The sequence below is a fragment of the Cygnus atratus genome, chromosome 19 (assembly GCF_013377495.2).
Source record: "Cygnus atratus isolate AKBS03 ecotype Queensland, Australia chromosome 19, CAtr_DNAZoo_HiC_assembly, whole genome shotgun sequence".
NCBI classification, from domain to species: Eukaryota; Metazoa; Chordata; class Aves; order Anseriformes; family Anatidae; genus Cygnus; species Cygnus atratus.
The window spans coordinates 8,910,082-8,925,556 of NC_066380.1; positions in this window are offsets into that span (position 1 = coordinate 8,910,082).

Here is a 15,475-nt window from a genome sequence, read left to right on the forward strand (position 1 = left end):
GAAGTTCATACTCTGGTCATGGACATGCCATGAAGTTCCCACAATTTGGGTGCATATCCCCAAGTATGGTCTTTGGTCTCCATTTTCTTCCACAGCTCCTTCCCCAAACGAACTGCTGCTGAAGCCAGAAGGCTTGTTTCTTGACACAGACCCAAGGAAGCCCAGCATCTCCTCCTAGGCTAGGTTCTGGGAAGTCCACGCTCTGGATAGCTCTTGTAGCAGCCTCAGGATCACCTCCTTAAGGAAAGGAACACTATTCTTCCCCCATTGCCACCAATCCTGCAACAGCAGCACTCCATCTGTGGCAATATCACCCCCCTGATCACATAAAAAGTATCAGGTCTAAAGATTTTATGCTGAGCCTGAGGCTTACGGCCATGACCTACAGCCACCACCGTGCCTGCGAGTGATTTGCTTTCCTAGGAGCAGGCTTTCGGACAGGCTTTTAACCTGAAGTCCAGCAGCTGAGTAGGTGGCCACTTAATATCTCTAGGTACTTTCAGAGAAAATTAGGTGAAAGTCCAAATCTAGGTTGACATTCCCTCTCTCCGAGAAACAGGCCTGCAATAAATAAGGCTGTGTGCAAGTTGTTGTTCCTGCTAGAGCGCTCTGCGCAGCCACTTACTGCCAATATGTTCCTCATTAGCACTCTGGGAAGCTGCGAGTGCATAAGGCACTCTACAGCCCCATTTTTATTCTCCTCTCAAACACATGGAAACACTTTAAAAGTAAGAGCCTTGGGACCTGTGCAAGGGCGACAAGTGACAAGATGAGAAGAGGAGACCAGAGCCAGCCCCTTACAAATTTGAACCATCCAGTCTTTAATCCACAACAACCAAAAAATTGATGCTAAGCAAACCTAGACCTTTTTCAGAAAGTAGATTACATGTGTAATGGAAAAAATATAGGCACGGGGAGTCTGGCCTACAAAAATTGGTTCAAGTTAAGAGCCTTCACTTTGCTTTCCATGATTAATGGAACTACATGCAACTTAGTCAACATTTCCATCCCCTTCTGAGCCTATTGAGAGCTTTTTTTTTTTTTTTAGGAAAATGGAATTTTAAGACTACATAACATTTCCATAGCTTACAGTAATGAGGTGATCAACAGTTTCCCTCTTCAAATATTATCTACCTCTCAAGAAGCAGGGAACAGAGCAGTATTGCCCTCATACCTCCCACTCTGGGCAACACTTCCCTGCAGTTCCATTTCAGCAAGAGGAAAGGCAGGATCCTTGCAGGAGCAGTGCCACAAAGCACAGCACAGAGCTGGCCTGGTCCTTTTGGAGGGAAAGAAGGTGGCATCCCTCTTTTATTGGGCTTGATGCATCATGTGGATGCCCAAGCCTCTCCATAAGTGAAAAGACACAAGCAAATTCCTACTGGAAGAGCTGAGCCCTCGCACTGCGCAAAACAGAGGCAGGCGGTTAGTGCCAACCCCACAGGACTGTAAGAGTTAAAGCTGTTGTAAGAAATTTATGCATGTGCTTTCATGCCAGTGGAAACAAGAAAAAGCCTAAATTCTCCGCATTGGCACAGCAGGTTCAGCTTTGATCTCTCAGGAGGTTCATTTCCTTCATTAGGCTTTTCTTAAAATTCACTTTATGAACCCTTTTCATTTCCCCCCTGCATTCCCCCACCCCCCCAGCTCCCCAAAGCCTTTATAGATTCATTTAACAAAGCGACAGGGTGGGGGAGGAGAGCCTCATTTAATTGCCACTAACCATTACCTGAAGCTGCTGGTCATGCACAGGGATGCAGGAGTCATTCCTTGTGCAAGGCACAGGAACTGAAGGAGGGAAGAGCCCCACCAAGGCAATAATAAACCACAGGCAGGAACACTGGGAGGAGAGGAACAGGACCACAGAGCACTGATGAAGGGAAAGGTGAGGCAGCACAGGGAGATCTCCAGCACAACTTGGACAATCATTGCTGCAGAAGAGGTGGAGTACTTACAACATGCCCCATGTTGTGCCCTCTGCTTCATCTCCACTCAGTGCTCAGTAGCTGATCAAAAACCAGAACCTCACCCCATTTTGGGTGTCGCACTGCACACAGAACAGACACTCACCTTTTTTTTTTTTTATAGGGAAACTACAAGGTCAAAAAATCCCTGCCATGCAGTTTAGAGAGGGGTTTTCTTTTTGGTTCTGCACCCAACTATTCTCAAGGCTCAGTACCAAGGTGATGACAGCATTAGGGCACATCATTTACAGCTGCTGTTCCTGTTAGGGGAGGCAGGGGCACAGAGGGGCACCCTTTGAAATGCCTTCCCCCACCAACTCCAGCCAGGAGAATTTCAGCTCAGCATCTATTCATGATGGGCTCCTTGCAAAAAAAAATAAAACAAGGTTGTGCACACATCTCATGGCTGACCTGCATGCAAGCTACAAGTTGGTGGGGAGATCGCTTCTCAAACAGAGGGCTGCATCCTTCCTGGCAGCACGTCACCTTACACCACAAAAGCCTTTCAACAGCAGGGGATGGAAAGGTACTGCTGCTGCCTGGGCTGCTGAATCCAGTCCCCTGCTATTGTACTCAACTGGACTGTGTAATTCTATTCACAGGCAGCAGCTTCATTTTAACAGTAGTTTGTGGCTTTACCCCCACTATTCCTATTAAAAGCTTAACTTCTTATGATTATCCAGTTACTTGGAGTAATTTAAACAATGAAACAATCCAAGTAAATTGTAAGACTATTCACCAGCTCATTTGTGTAGATGAACTTGGTTAAAGGCCTTGGAAGCAGATACTGTTCTTAATGAGAAAACTGTGTCCTGATTCCTGCTGGGGCTGTAGCAAGCCCTCAGGGCTTGTCCTCTGACTTAGGAGGTAGCAATCCCCATTTTGCTCTCATCCCACTTCTACTGGAAATAAAAAGCTGCAGTTTCTGCAGATTTTCCAAGGGACAGATTCTGACCTCAAAGGAGCATAAACATGAATTCATGTAAGGTTAGTCATTTTTTCTTGTTTTAAGCTAGAAAACTAGACACCACTCTTGGTGGTGCAGAGATGTGATTCTGCCCTGCCTTTTCTCTTCTGATGTTCACTTAATTCACTGTAACATGAACACAACTGGATTTAACAGGACTCAACAACTGCAATAGCTCACAGGGCATTTTTCAGTCCTGGAAACACAGCCCTCTACTTTTCTGCTACATCAACCTCAGGCCTCGCTCAAGCTCAAACTCAATTTCAATTACATTTAACAAAGCTAGGTGAATGGGCAGCACGAAGTCAGATGAAGTTCAGTGCAGACAAATGCAAAGTAATGCACTTAGGAAAGGATAATTTGAACTGCACTGGAAAAAAAACAGAATGCTTTTGAGAGATAATCATCTGCTGTGCACAGAGATGTAGGGAACTGAAAAGACTACAACGGGAAGAGATGGTGAGTCCTTCCTTGGGAAGCTGCTCACCACAGCTCACAGTAATCGCACTCGCCCTAACTCTTGCAGCACTGCAGCAACAGAAGAGCTCCGAGATCAGAGACTCCAGGCCAGTAAGGCTTGAATAGAGTTCGAGTCTGGCAAAGTACGGGCGGGGAGGCATGAAAGAGCAGCTCCTCGTGCACCTGCGTTACAGCACACTGGGGTGTTCTGGGTACCCGGCTGCGAACTCAGGGCACAGGGACTGCTCTCCCCTGAAGATGATTTAGTTCAGACCTCAGAATTCCAAAGCCTTGTACAGCTCCTACATTAACCACCGCTGAACAGGACCCATAGATGTGCTCACAGTCAGTGTCCAGGATAAGATCCTGTATTGAAGAGTTGGGTCTCTCTGCACCTGCACTGCCTTACACACCAACTCTCCTCCCCCAACAGCACAGATCTGAGACCCGAACCCCTCTTGTGCTGGGGAGACAAGCCAGGGTGGACCCGACCACCCAGAATGGTCAGCTCCAGCCGACAGCCAGTAGAACAAAAGCCAAGCAGAACCACGAGCTCTCGATGATGCCACCTAGATCTGTTTGAGAGCAGCAGTGACTTGGCACACAACCTGTCCCGGCAAGCAGCCCCGCTGCTGCCAACCCGCGCCCACACACCCAGAGCAGCTCCATCACCCGGCCCCCACTCCCATGCTGCAGGGCTGGGGACAGCAAGCACTCGTCCTCGCTCCCCGTCCAATGCCGTAAACACCAAAATCTGCCCTTGCAAACACCTTAGGGGGTCAGAAAGCAGAGATTTAGGAAATGCAGAAACTTTCAGGAGCCTGCAGGGCTTCTGGATCAGACAAAATCAGTGCTCAGTGCTTTGCTAGCCACCCCTGCCTCCTGCAAACTCCCAGCCCTCCAGGAGAAACAGGGACTGCAGCCCCCACGGAGATCTCCCCGGCTGGGAGCACATTTTGTGAAGTGTGGGGCCATCTGATGGCAGCAGCAGGCAGCACCACTCCAAGCGTCCCGACCGCTGCGCTGCTTTGCTCCATTCATCTTCGGTAATTGAATGCATGCCCTAGGGGGGTGCACTGTGCAGGGGTGAGAGGAAGGGAAGAACAGTATTTATATTTGTCTTCCCAGATTTAGTTTGTCTATCTCCAGCTATTTTGAATGTCATGGGGAGTTAATGAAGACATGTTGTGCATCTGCAATGCATGGAACAACTTCTCTCCTGTCTTAGCATATTAAATTCTTTCTTACTTACACTAGGAGTTGCAGGGAAGGAACATAAGATAAAAGGAAAGCAGAAAGATGAGACTGTAGAAGAAAAGGAGGAAATTCCCTTTTTGAAGTTTCAGATCTCCAAGCTGCATCACACATTTTCTGGCCCCTTCTTTATCTCAGCCTTGATCAGAGATGTCAACCCTGGAAAAACTGTCACAGCCTATTCAGCAGGACACAGAAACACCCTCAGAAACACCCCATTAAAAATCAGCTTGCTTCCGCCCCCTACTGCAAACCCAAGTCAGGGTGAGGGCACACAGCACAGGCACACCCTGGGCAGAACCTTCGCCCATGGCAAGTGGCACATCCCCAGTTCCGGACAGCACCTACCTGCAGCCACCAGAGCTCCCTCCAGACAAAGGCCAAGCCACACAGCAAGACCTCAGAGCTCCCATCAGCTGCAGGTACCGCTCTACAGCTCATATTTGTAGATGCTGATCCTGTATTACAGACAGGAAACTGAGGCAGACAGGAAGGGCAGGCTCAGATCTATCTAGGCTTTTCTACCCTCCAACCCCTGTCCCAAGACAATCCCTGGCTTAGATCTCACCAGTCATTTCCAAGAGAAGGGACAAGGTAGTGGCAGAGAAAAGCCCTTTCCCTAGCACATCCCTTCCTCTGCTCTCCCCTCTCCCAGGAGGCAGAGGCAAGAGCACACTTTCCTTGATCATGGGGCTCTTCTCTTCAAAATTAAGATCTTCGCTTTCCTGGCACTTCCCATCCTCTTTCCCTGAGGCAAGATCTGGCACACCTTAGATGTTCTGGTTTGGCCTGAAGTTTTATTTAGACTGCTCCTTGCTTTGGGGATTCTCTGTTTATATCATCGGAGGGTGTTAATAAGGGCAGAATGGTTTCCAGATCCACACCAGCTGACTGGATTTCCTGAATCCACGCCATCTGTAAAAACAGAAATGTTCCCTTCTCCTTGTACACATAAATGCATTAAGGCTAAACCTCCTGGGGCAGGAGTACAGGAGAGGTTTGGACTTCTGGCCAAATGAAACCCAGCAAGCTCTGGAACGAGGTGCAGAACTACCATTTTGAACATGGAGGCACATCCAAAGGCACGCAGGATCTCATCGCTCAGTGGAGCGGACAGAAGAGTTTGACATTTTAAAAAAAGCACACTAAGGAATTTCTGGCACCTTTCTCAGACACATCTGGCACCGGCCACCCTCAGAGAGGCAGGAATATGCAAACTCAGGCCCTGGCTGGTATTACAGCACTTGCATATCCCTATCATGCAGCTTTTCCATTTCAAGCCAAGCTTCTCTGGAGCCATTCTCTCATCAGCCACACAACAGCAGTGCCCTGACCAAATGCCTCAATTACACCAAAAGGCAGCAAGGTGAGAAGGGTACTTTGGAGACAGGATGCATGGGCTGCAATGCCTGAGCACGCAATCGGCTTGCTGATAGCCCAGGGTCCATCAGCAGCCAGATTATTCCTTGTGAACCTGACACCTGCTTGACACCAACTTTCCAGTCTGAAGTGAGCTGCAGGCACCAACCTGGGAACCAGGAATCAGACATGGCAGCCACAGCTGCCTCTCGCCCCAACTCATCAGGTTCATGCACAACTCGTAATTTTATCTAGGCCCTGGCATGCGGAGGTGAACACTGGGCTGAATCAACTTAATGTTTCCACTACTTGTTCTCCCCACCTAAACATTGCCCAGACTTTTCGGAAGGACGCGACAGCCAGGAGCACAGCCAAAAACTTCGTTATTCTAATACAGCAGCACAGAACTCAAGTGAGAGCAGGCTACAGCAGCAAAGCAGTGGGCTGAACAAACACCAGCAAGCAGCGCTGAAGCGCCAGCAGACAGAGGGAGGTCAAGGAGCAAAGCCACCTAAATGGGACTTGCAGACACAGGGGGTGTCAGGCACACCGACCCAGGGGCTGTGAAGGAGCCCCCAGCCACATCATTACACTGAGCTGTGAGCCAGCCCCACTGGATGGTACTGCAGAAGGGAAGGTCCCGTCCTGCCACTGCTCCTCACCTCCACCCCTTCACAGCCCCACTGACACCTGCACCAGCCAGCCCCGCTCCCTAACCTCAGGCTCAAGCACGGCACATCCCGTCACCCCAAGTTGTTTGACAAAGCCGGTCCTTGCACAAGAAGGGATGAAGACAGCAGTTGAACTGGAACAGCAGTGAGCAGCCAGCATACAACATCTAAGGAGTGCTCCAGCTCAGAGCGACTCCTTGTTGAGCAGAGGCACATGCTCACCCCATCCCTGTCCCCCAGCATCCTAAAACATGCATCTCATACAGCTACAGTAGTGCAGAGGATACACAAAACATTAGCAGCCCAATTAAGTCAGAGTTTCTTTGTTACAGCATAAAGCTACCCACACCCCACAAGCTGTGGGTGCTCCTGACACAGAAGCATCTTGCACACAGCATCAACAGCAATCACCTAATGGACATCACTTTGCAGGCGTGTTAAGGGAGGTGGAAGCAAAGCAAACAGACAGCTCTCAAGTGCGCAGAGCCCACGTGTGTGCTCAGAACAAACCCAGGCACCCGCTGGGTGTTTGAGGGATTTCACTGCGTGGCAGCATAAATGCTGCAGTAGTGACATGTGCAAGGTCCTCAGTCCTGGAGACACTCCGAACTGCAGCTTGGCTCCTGAAATAGCAGGACTGAGCAGCATTACTTTAGCACCTGGTTTAGCACTTAAGTATTTTCCTCAATTAAAAATAGCAACTTGCTACATCTTACTTGTAGCATCAAACTAAGTTTCACAACTTAAACCCATATTCTGTAGCTTCCAGAAGACTGGGTTCATAAATAAGAGTGAGTTCACAAAGGCAGCTATTTCAAATTCCAATGCAATAGATGAACTTCGTTATAACTGTATATTTTACCTTCATTAACAGAAAATCTGACAAAGCAGTTGGACTTCAAGGACTCTGAAATCCATGATGTACCTAAAGGCAGTAAATCTGAGAATTCAGTGCAGTTTTCTGCTCTGTATTTTGTGTTCCTTATAAAGGGCCTTGGAAGATTGTAAGTAATGAACTACATTCAATAGCAATGGACCATCTAATCCCCAAATCCTCCCTCCAACAATAGCCAAGAACAAGTATTTTCATTTTCAGCTTCTTTATGCTTTAGCCAGCCTCCCAAAAGTCACTTTATATGGTTTATGGTTTAATTGAAGTTTAAGTATTCCCTTCTGGGGTTTGCTTTTTAAAGAAGCCTCCAACCAACCAGCTTCACTGCATGTGTAAAAAGCTTCCTCGCCCCATTCTTATGCTAAGCAGCTTACTATCAATTGCAGTATTGTGACTTCAGCACCATCTCAGTCTCACAATATCATTTACTTAGGTGATCACACAAGTAACTGCTGTGATGGCAGAAGCGATGATCACTTTTCTATCCATTAAAGTATTTCATTGCTTCACACCATTAATTTCTTTAAAATAATTAAGGGCACAAAAGAGGGGAGTGAGCCTCTTTAGATCCCACAAGTAAAGGCATCTTCCAGCTCTTCCATGAACCCTTCCAAGGAGGGATCCCTCACAGCACATACAGACACATGACAGTGATCTGCTACAGATTATATTCCCAGCTCAGCCTTTCATGTCACATAGCCCAGCAAGCTTGTTGAGCTCTTTAATGGCTGTCTTATATGCAGCACCAAGCACAGCAGGCATTTATGTTATATTAAGCTTACTAGATGATATCCTAAGAAAAATAATGTGTTCCAGCCCCGTACAAACTGGAGGACCACGGTGAGAGAGCACTACAGAGCTAACTATCAGCTCTAACTTCTCTCCCTTCCCCTTAAAACCCATCGACAGACTCTCAGAATAAAGTAAGCCATTTGCTGAATCTCCCTTATCTTATTGTACATCAATTTGCTGAAACATTCATGGGATCACTACGCATTTCATTTACCCTTAAGGCCAACCCCTCTGCTTATTAAATTAAGAAGATGAATGAGAGATCTGCTCTCTTGCTAGCAGCCCAGGGGATTCATTAGTCAAGTAAATGATTGCACTTGCCTCAAGTTATGCTACTGCAATATTTGCAATGTGTCTTCTGATCTCAGCTCCCCATGCACTTTTTGGAAATAAGGCTGGCTTTCAGACAGGTCACATTTAATTCCACTCATTTGACTTCAGCAAATGGAAATAAGGGCCTAAAACTCGCTATCTTCTTCCCTTCCTTCACTCAGCCCTCCAAATGTTCCACAGAACAGACACACAAGGGGAATCAAGAGCTCCAAGTAAGCTACCAATATTCATCCCATTTGTCTGTATCAAGTGCAATTAATGTTTTAGCATTGATGAAGTGCAGATTTGGGTACACAGTGACACAACACAGTAACAGAACCACAGCAGGCAGAAGGGAGCATTTCCACCCAGCAAGTTAGACCATTAATTAAGCACAGAGTTAACAGTTAACAAGCTCCCTTTGCCATTCAGAGAAGAGCTAACTCTGAGCACCTGCATCCACAGGACATCAGCATTTCAACTCAGGATATTGGGAAAGTAGGAAGAAAAAAAGCACTTCAGAAAAAGGCCAAAACTCACACCACAGTTAAATTGCATCAAAGTGTGAAGGGGAAGAGGGACTGGACCCAAATGAACTCCAGGGAATAGATGGCCCTGACTTTGTTGGACTGTACCATGAAAAGCAAGCTCAGGGTGAACAAGGCTTTCTCACACAGCTGGGTAAGCACTTTAACAGCTTGATAAGCAGCTGATGGAAGAGATACCCTCTGGTGAGCTACACGCAGATAAGCAAATGGAATATCGAGACTCACATTTCTGCACATCTTCATTTACAGGTTGTGCTGTCTTGTATGCCAACTACTGGGAACAGCCTTCTGTCTTTGATATTAGAGAAACATTACAGCAGAAGGCAGTTTCAGGGTAACAGAAATGCAGCAAAGCATACTCCATTTTATAGGAATGACAATAGCAAGAGCCAGGGTACCTGTCACTCCACACAACTCAAAGATGCCCAGGTGACCCTGCACTCTGCTACAAAGCTGCACAAGCCAGAGGCATCAGGCACTGGGAAAACTGCCCGGTTCTTGAAGGTTTCCCAGCAAATCTGTAACCAGAAATGAAAGACTTCGGGGCTGCTCTCTTCCCAGCACTGCACCGAAGTAAAGCACCAGGGAAACACTCAGAAAGGCACATTCCCAGGAAATGCATTGCTGCTGCAGTAGAAGGGATGCTCACCACAGCCAGGGAAAGGAGAAGAGAAGAGTGTGTGTACCACACAGATGTACAGGGCAGCAGGCAAAAAGCATGGACAGGCCGAATGGCAATGAAAAGGGAATTAAGATATCTGAGCTAACACCACAGCCCTCCCTCCCCTTGCCCATGTGTTTATTTACTTCCCAGATCTGCAACAACTTTCTCACCTGACCTTCATCAAGTCATTTATCCTGTGTCTATAAATAGAGTAACAAAGCAATTCTGCTGCATGTGCAGAGCATAAAGGTTTTAGCCAGGACTGATTTCACTTAATTAACACATCCAGTGCTTGCACAGCAAAAGGCACAATGTGAGGGTCCTGGTGTAAAGTACAGAACAACAGCAAAGCTTGTTTCTGCTTTGTCACTAATTTCACATGAAATTTTGTTCAAACTACAGCCAGTCCAACAGCTACTAGTTAAGTAAAACCACACACCAAGGCCCTTCCTACGGGATGAAGCTGCATTGGACTGTAACAGCATCAGGGCACAGCCCATAACCAGGTGTCACTCCAGGCAAGGACAAGAGCTGGTCTGCCAAACCCTGATGCACTTCTCCCATTGCCCAAGGAGCACACCCAGGATGCAGACTAACCTCCAAGGAGTAGGTGCCATGGATGGCTGCAAACCTCCATTTCCTCTGCCTCTGCTTGCTTCAAAGCCAGTCACGAATCCTACTCCCCAATTTCTCTGGTGGTTGCATTAGCTGCTAAGAGCTCAGGCACCCCCACCCAGAAAAGGCTCCTAACCACACACAGGTGGATCTGCAGGACAGGAGGCACGAGATGGGAGCTACCCAGCCTGTGCAGGGTTAGGATGCAATATCCCTTGCCCTAAAAAGCTAACTGTGCTCTCACAAACCACAAAGCTGTCCCCAAACCTACTTCTCATTCTAGTTTCCTACTACACAAAGCTAACAGACACCTCCAAGCACAGCAAAAGCCCCAGCAACAACAGCTGGAAGAAGAGCTGAAGAACTTCTGCTGCCAGCCCAGCCACACTCCGGCCCCAAGAGAAGAAACACCCGGGGAGGTTAATGGGGGGCCGGGCGAAGGGCATGGAGGCCTCCAGCCGCCCCCAGCCCCTTCAGGAGCCCCTGGGGATCCAGCAGCTTGTGGCTCCCCCCGCAACTCCATCTCTAACCCCCCTCAGCCTTCCCCCAAGCCACACAACCGCGAGGAGTTGCCGCCACCTAGCGGGCCCCGCCGCCCCCAGCGCGGAGGAGCGGGGCAAGGGGCCGAGGCCCGGCCGCTGGAGGCAGCGCCCGGCCCCGCAGCCCCCCGGGGCCTTACCTCGAGCTCCCCGCGCTGCCCGGCCTCCAGCCTCGTCAGGGGCCCGCTCCCGAGGAAAATCCCCAGTCCCCAGCACAGCAGGAGCACCTTGGGGCCAAGTCCCACGCTGGGCCGAGTGCCCGCTCCTCACCTCCTCGTGCCCCACGTGGAGAAACCTAAGCAAGGCCCAAGCCTGCCCTTAAATACTTACTGGGCCCACCTGGGCCCGCCCCATGGCCCTTCTGATGTAACAAGAATTGGACTTGATGAGCCTTGTGGGTCCCTTCCAACTTGAGCTGTTCTGTGATTCTAAGAGGAACCTAAATGCCAGGGTTGTATGGGGCACTCCTGGATGTGTGGTTATCCCTGCTGAAGGGAGGGACAAAATGTAAGAAGAGTCAGGTCTGTACAGGGAAATACAAGGGAAAGGTCAGGTGCCATCAGAAAAATGGATGAAAGTAAAAGGAGGCTGCTCTTGATAGTAGGATCCTGAGAGAGCTATGTAGATGCATACAGCGGAGGAAAAGTCAAAGACAGAAGATATAAATGTGCATAAATATGTTACTTCTACAGAAGTACTTATGTGTTATTTCAAACAAGTCTATGTCTGCAGTTTTGTACAGAGTACATTTGCAAGGGCTCTTCTGTGTGCCTCTGCATGAAATCTGCAAAGCATGGGCTTATTCAAAAGGCTCTTGAGATTACTTTCTTATCCTGAGTGCACGGAAGGGATTTGTTCCAGGTACACAGCATTAGCTACAAGTCTCAAAATTCAGTAGCTAATATCACTAGGAATCAAAGTACTTTTAACAGGACTAATGTTAGTAATTTTAGGGTGTCTTCTGAGGAGAGACATTGAAGGAACTACAAGGATTTAGACTAAAGTCTCCTCTGCAGCTAGTGGAAAATTACAAGAAATCTTCCATTATGTTGTGTTTAATGTCTGCAGTGTAATGCTTTGAACATGCCAGGACACCACCGGGCTCACAGCACCCAGTCAGACAATCGCTTCTCTTACTGCAACTCAGATGGGGCACATTCAGGGAGCAAAGGAGATCTGCAGATTGTGAGGTTGCTCTGCCATGGCTCACACGTCCCTCCTGGGACATCGATACTGGCTGACAGAGGTGGTTTTGCTGCAGGCATCAGTGCAATATTGCAGTGCAAGGAGGTTCTTTTGCCTTGGCATCATCTCTGTGACGGAGTTTTGGAAGCAGTGACAGCAATGCCACTGGGTATAGTGTTTCAAGAGTGGCCCTGATAGTACTAGGTGTGAAGCCAACTTCAGGCTTGTGTTGTGGTGGTCTGACAGAGCAAAGGGACACCCTGGTGCAAGGCCACTGCAGACAGCGAAGTTATGATAAGAGGAGTGAGGTTGCTCCAGGAGTTACATGGCTGCACTGACGTGCATTGTGTCCTGAGACTGACGCTTGTTTCGTGAGATAAAACCCACAAGCTGGCAGACTTTTCCCTGGGGTTGCATCCTACCTCCCTCTCACACCCTGCTAAAGGGTGAGTGCTAACAGAAACTGTCCATGTGCTATTAGCCAGGCAACAATTTTGTGATAACAGTCAGAGACTGAGAACAGCACTTGGAGACAATTCCTGATTCCTCCAAAAAGGAAAAGCAACCTAGGCCTGGTGTAACCCAGTGTACAGCAACAGCAGTTGCATACTTCTCCCTAAGGTTGCATACTTCTCCTCTCAGGTTGCCTTCTGAGCCTCAGGTGAGCTGTAACCAGATCACACACACATCTTTACTCCAGTTGCTCTCGGAGTCTTCCAGTATATTGCCAGCTGGCTAATGTGAAAGCCCAGCAAGGAGGGGAATGCTCAAATTGCCATCTTGCCTGGGGACTTGGTTTTTGGAGGCTGATGCCACATCAGTTCTCCGAATTGTCCTTGGAGTTCCCTCTCCTCACAGCTCTCCAAGCTCTGCCCGATGTGCCCTCGAGCTGTCTGCTCTGTTTTTGATAGGCAATCTGTACAGTCGAAAAGGTTGATCACACTGCTGTAATTAAGTTGATGTCAATTTGGATGAAATGACTTTTTACTCATTTGCATGCCTGTTACAATCATCATCTCCGCTATGACAGCATTTGCCTCTGAAGCTAATGGAAAATCTCTGTTAATGCTGAGCTGTCCTGGAAGGGGTGGGAAATCAGGTTCCCACCACGGAGGCAGCGGTAGGGGTTTATGGAGCGTGCCATCTTGCCAACACTGGCATGTCCTCACATGGGCAAAAGCAGGAGGAAAGTATGCAATGAGCTTCAGGCAGCACCTGAAGGCAGCAGACAGAGGTCAAAGCCTTTCCCTGCATCCTGAAAGTGATGCAGGGTTCCTGCTCCCTGAGGACCCACAGCAGGGCTGTTTGCATAAAAGCTGTCTTCTGCTTCTCAAAGACAAACACGTGGTTGGTGTTTGTTCGCACAGCATGCACCATGATGTGGCTCTCATGTGTACAAAGTCAAGAGCCAAGCAGCAGCACTGCAAGGGGGAAAGGGGTGAAATATCCTTCTGACCTTGTGCTCTGGATGACAAATACACCATCTCTGCTATAATCTGAATGCAAACATCTAAAGCAATTGCTGCCAGTGCACCAGGCTGGGAGGGTGGCAGAGGGGGAACTGAATTAATGTGAGTGGGTTGAACTGAGTGTCAGGCATAATAGGGCCATGCAACAGAAAAGAAGTCAGTGGTTTGTAATGTTCAGCAGAATAAAATCATAATACATTACAGATGCTATTATATATAGCCTCTATCTGCTTTTTATATAAATGTCTAGTTACCGGTATTTTGGAGAGATGCTAGACTCAGCATGTATGGGCTTTTGCAATTTCCGGCTCCAACACAGTTCAGCAAACAAGTAAAAGGAATATTTCTGGCAAAAATACAGCCATCTCCTTGGTCCGTTGATCCCTTTCTGTTGCAGTTGTCTTCCTCAATAAGAGCTGAAAAGCTTTCTGAAGCTTTCAAGTTTATGTGTAGCTCCTCATGCAACCCTGAACCTGTTTTGGAATAATATCCACATTTATAGCTTCTCTCACAGAAAGAATAACCATGATTTCCTCTTCAGTAATACACTGATGTTTAAACTGAGCCTTTGGTTTCATGTTGTATGGGTGAGAATAGTGTCTCTCTGGTAGGCATGTCACTGCTCCCCAGACCTGTAATCATCCACTGCATGTACACAGTGTCACTGATATCTGACATAGCTACAGAAACAAAACCTCTCTGCCTGCCTGCAGGCTTTTTTCCTGTGTTGAGAGTTGAGCTACTGGTGACTGTTGTGAAATGTCAATGAAAGGATAGGACTGGAGAGCTGTACTGGTCCTGGGGATTTTGAGAGCTCTCATCCAGTCTCACCAGTAAAGCCGGACTGACCAAGACTGCACAAACGTCTGTCCAGATTTCCATCACACATGATGGACTCACATGAAAAGTGAGTACAATAAATAAAGAAAAGGAAAAAAAATACTTTGCATTTTGTTTTGCTTTGCTTTAGGGTAAAAACCTGGCAGGCTTCCATTATCTGAGCACTATTATTCATTATTAAGCGAAGGCTCTGTTTGTATCTAAGAGCCGGTCCATGAAAACAGCTCACCCTGAGCAGCACAGAGCAACATCTCCAGCTCCAGCACACAGTGCCTGGGGCTTAATCCCAGCTTCAAGCCCCATGGTGAGAGTTTACTACATTACCATGAGATTTTATTTTACTGTACCTATTTATTAGAAGATGAGAACCCAGCTCTCAGTCTGGATCACTAGGACAGGTGCATTCTTACCCAGATACAAACTCCATACCTGAGGACTGTGTGGCACGTGTCTGATGCAGACACAGTGACCTCCCATCCCCTGAGCCCTGAATTCAGACTCTGGTGGGTGAGGAATGAAAATGGGTTTGTGTCTGTGCTTGGTTGTACAGCACAGGAGAACCACTTTGGTCTCCCCAGGCGATATCACCAATCATCAACTTGGCCAAGGAGTGTGGCACAGAGGGGTACGGGTGCTGTGGCTGCAGAGGTTTGCAGTGGGATTAGGCAGGGTGCCAGCATGTCACCAGCACTGCGTGAGTGGGGCTGGAGAAACAGAGGACACCCGGTGCATGGCTGGGTGGATGGATACCAGCACATATTTTTATGCCATCCCTTATTTTCACAAGCTCAACAACATGCACAAACATAATGAGGGAAAATGAGCACTCTTGCCTTTGGGAGAATGGGTTAGTGTGCTGCACTGTGCAACTCACATTCCTTCTTCATCCATCTTTTTCCATTTTCATCCCTAAAGTCAGTACACACACACTGGGACTTGCTTATC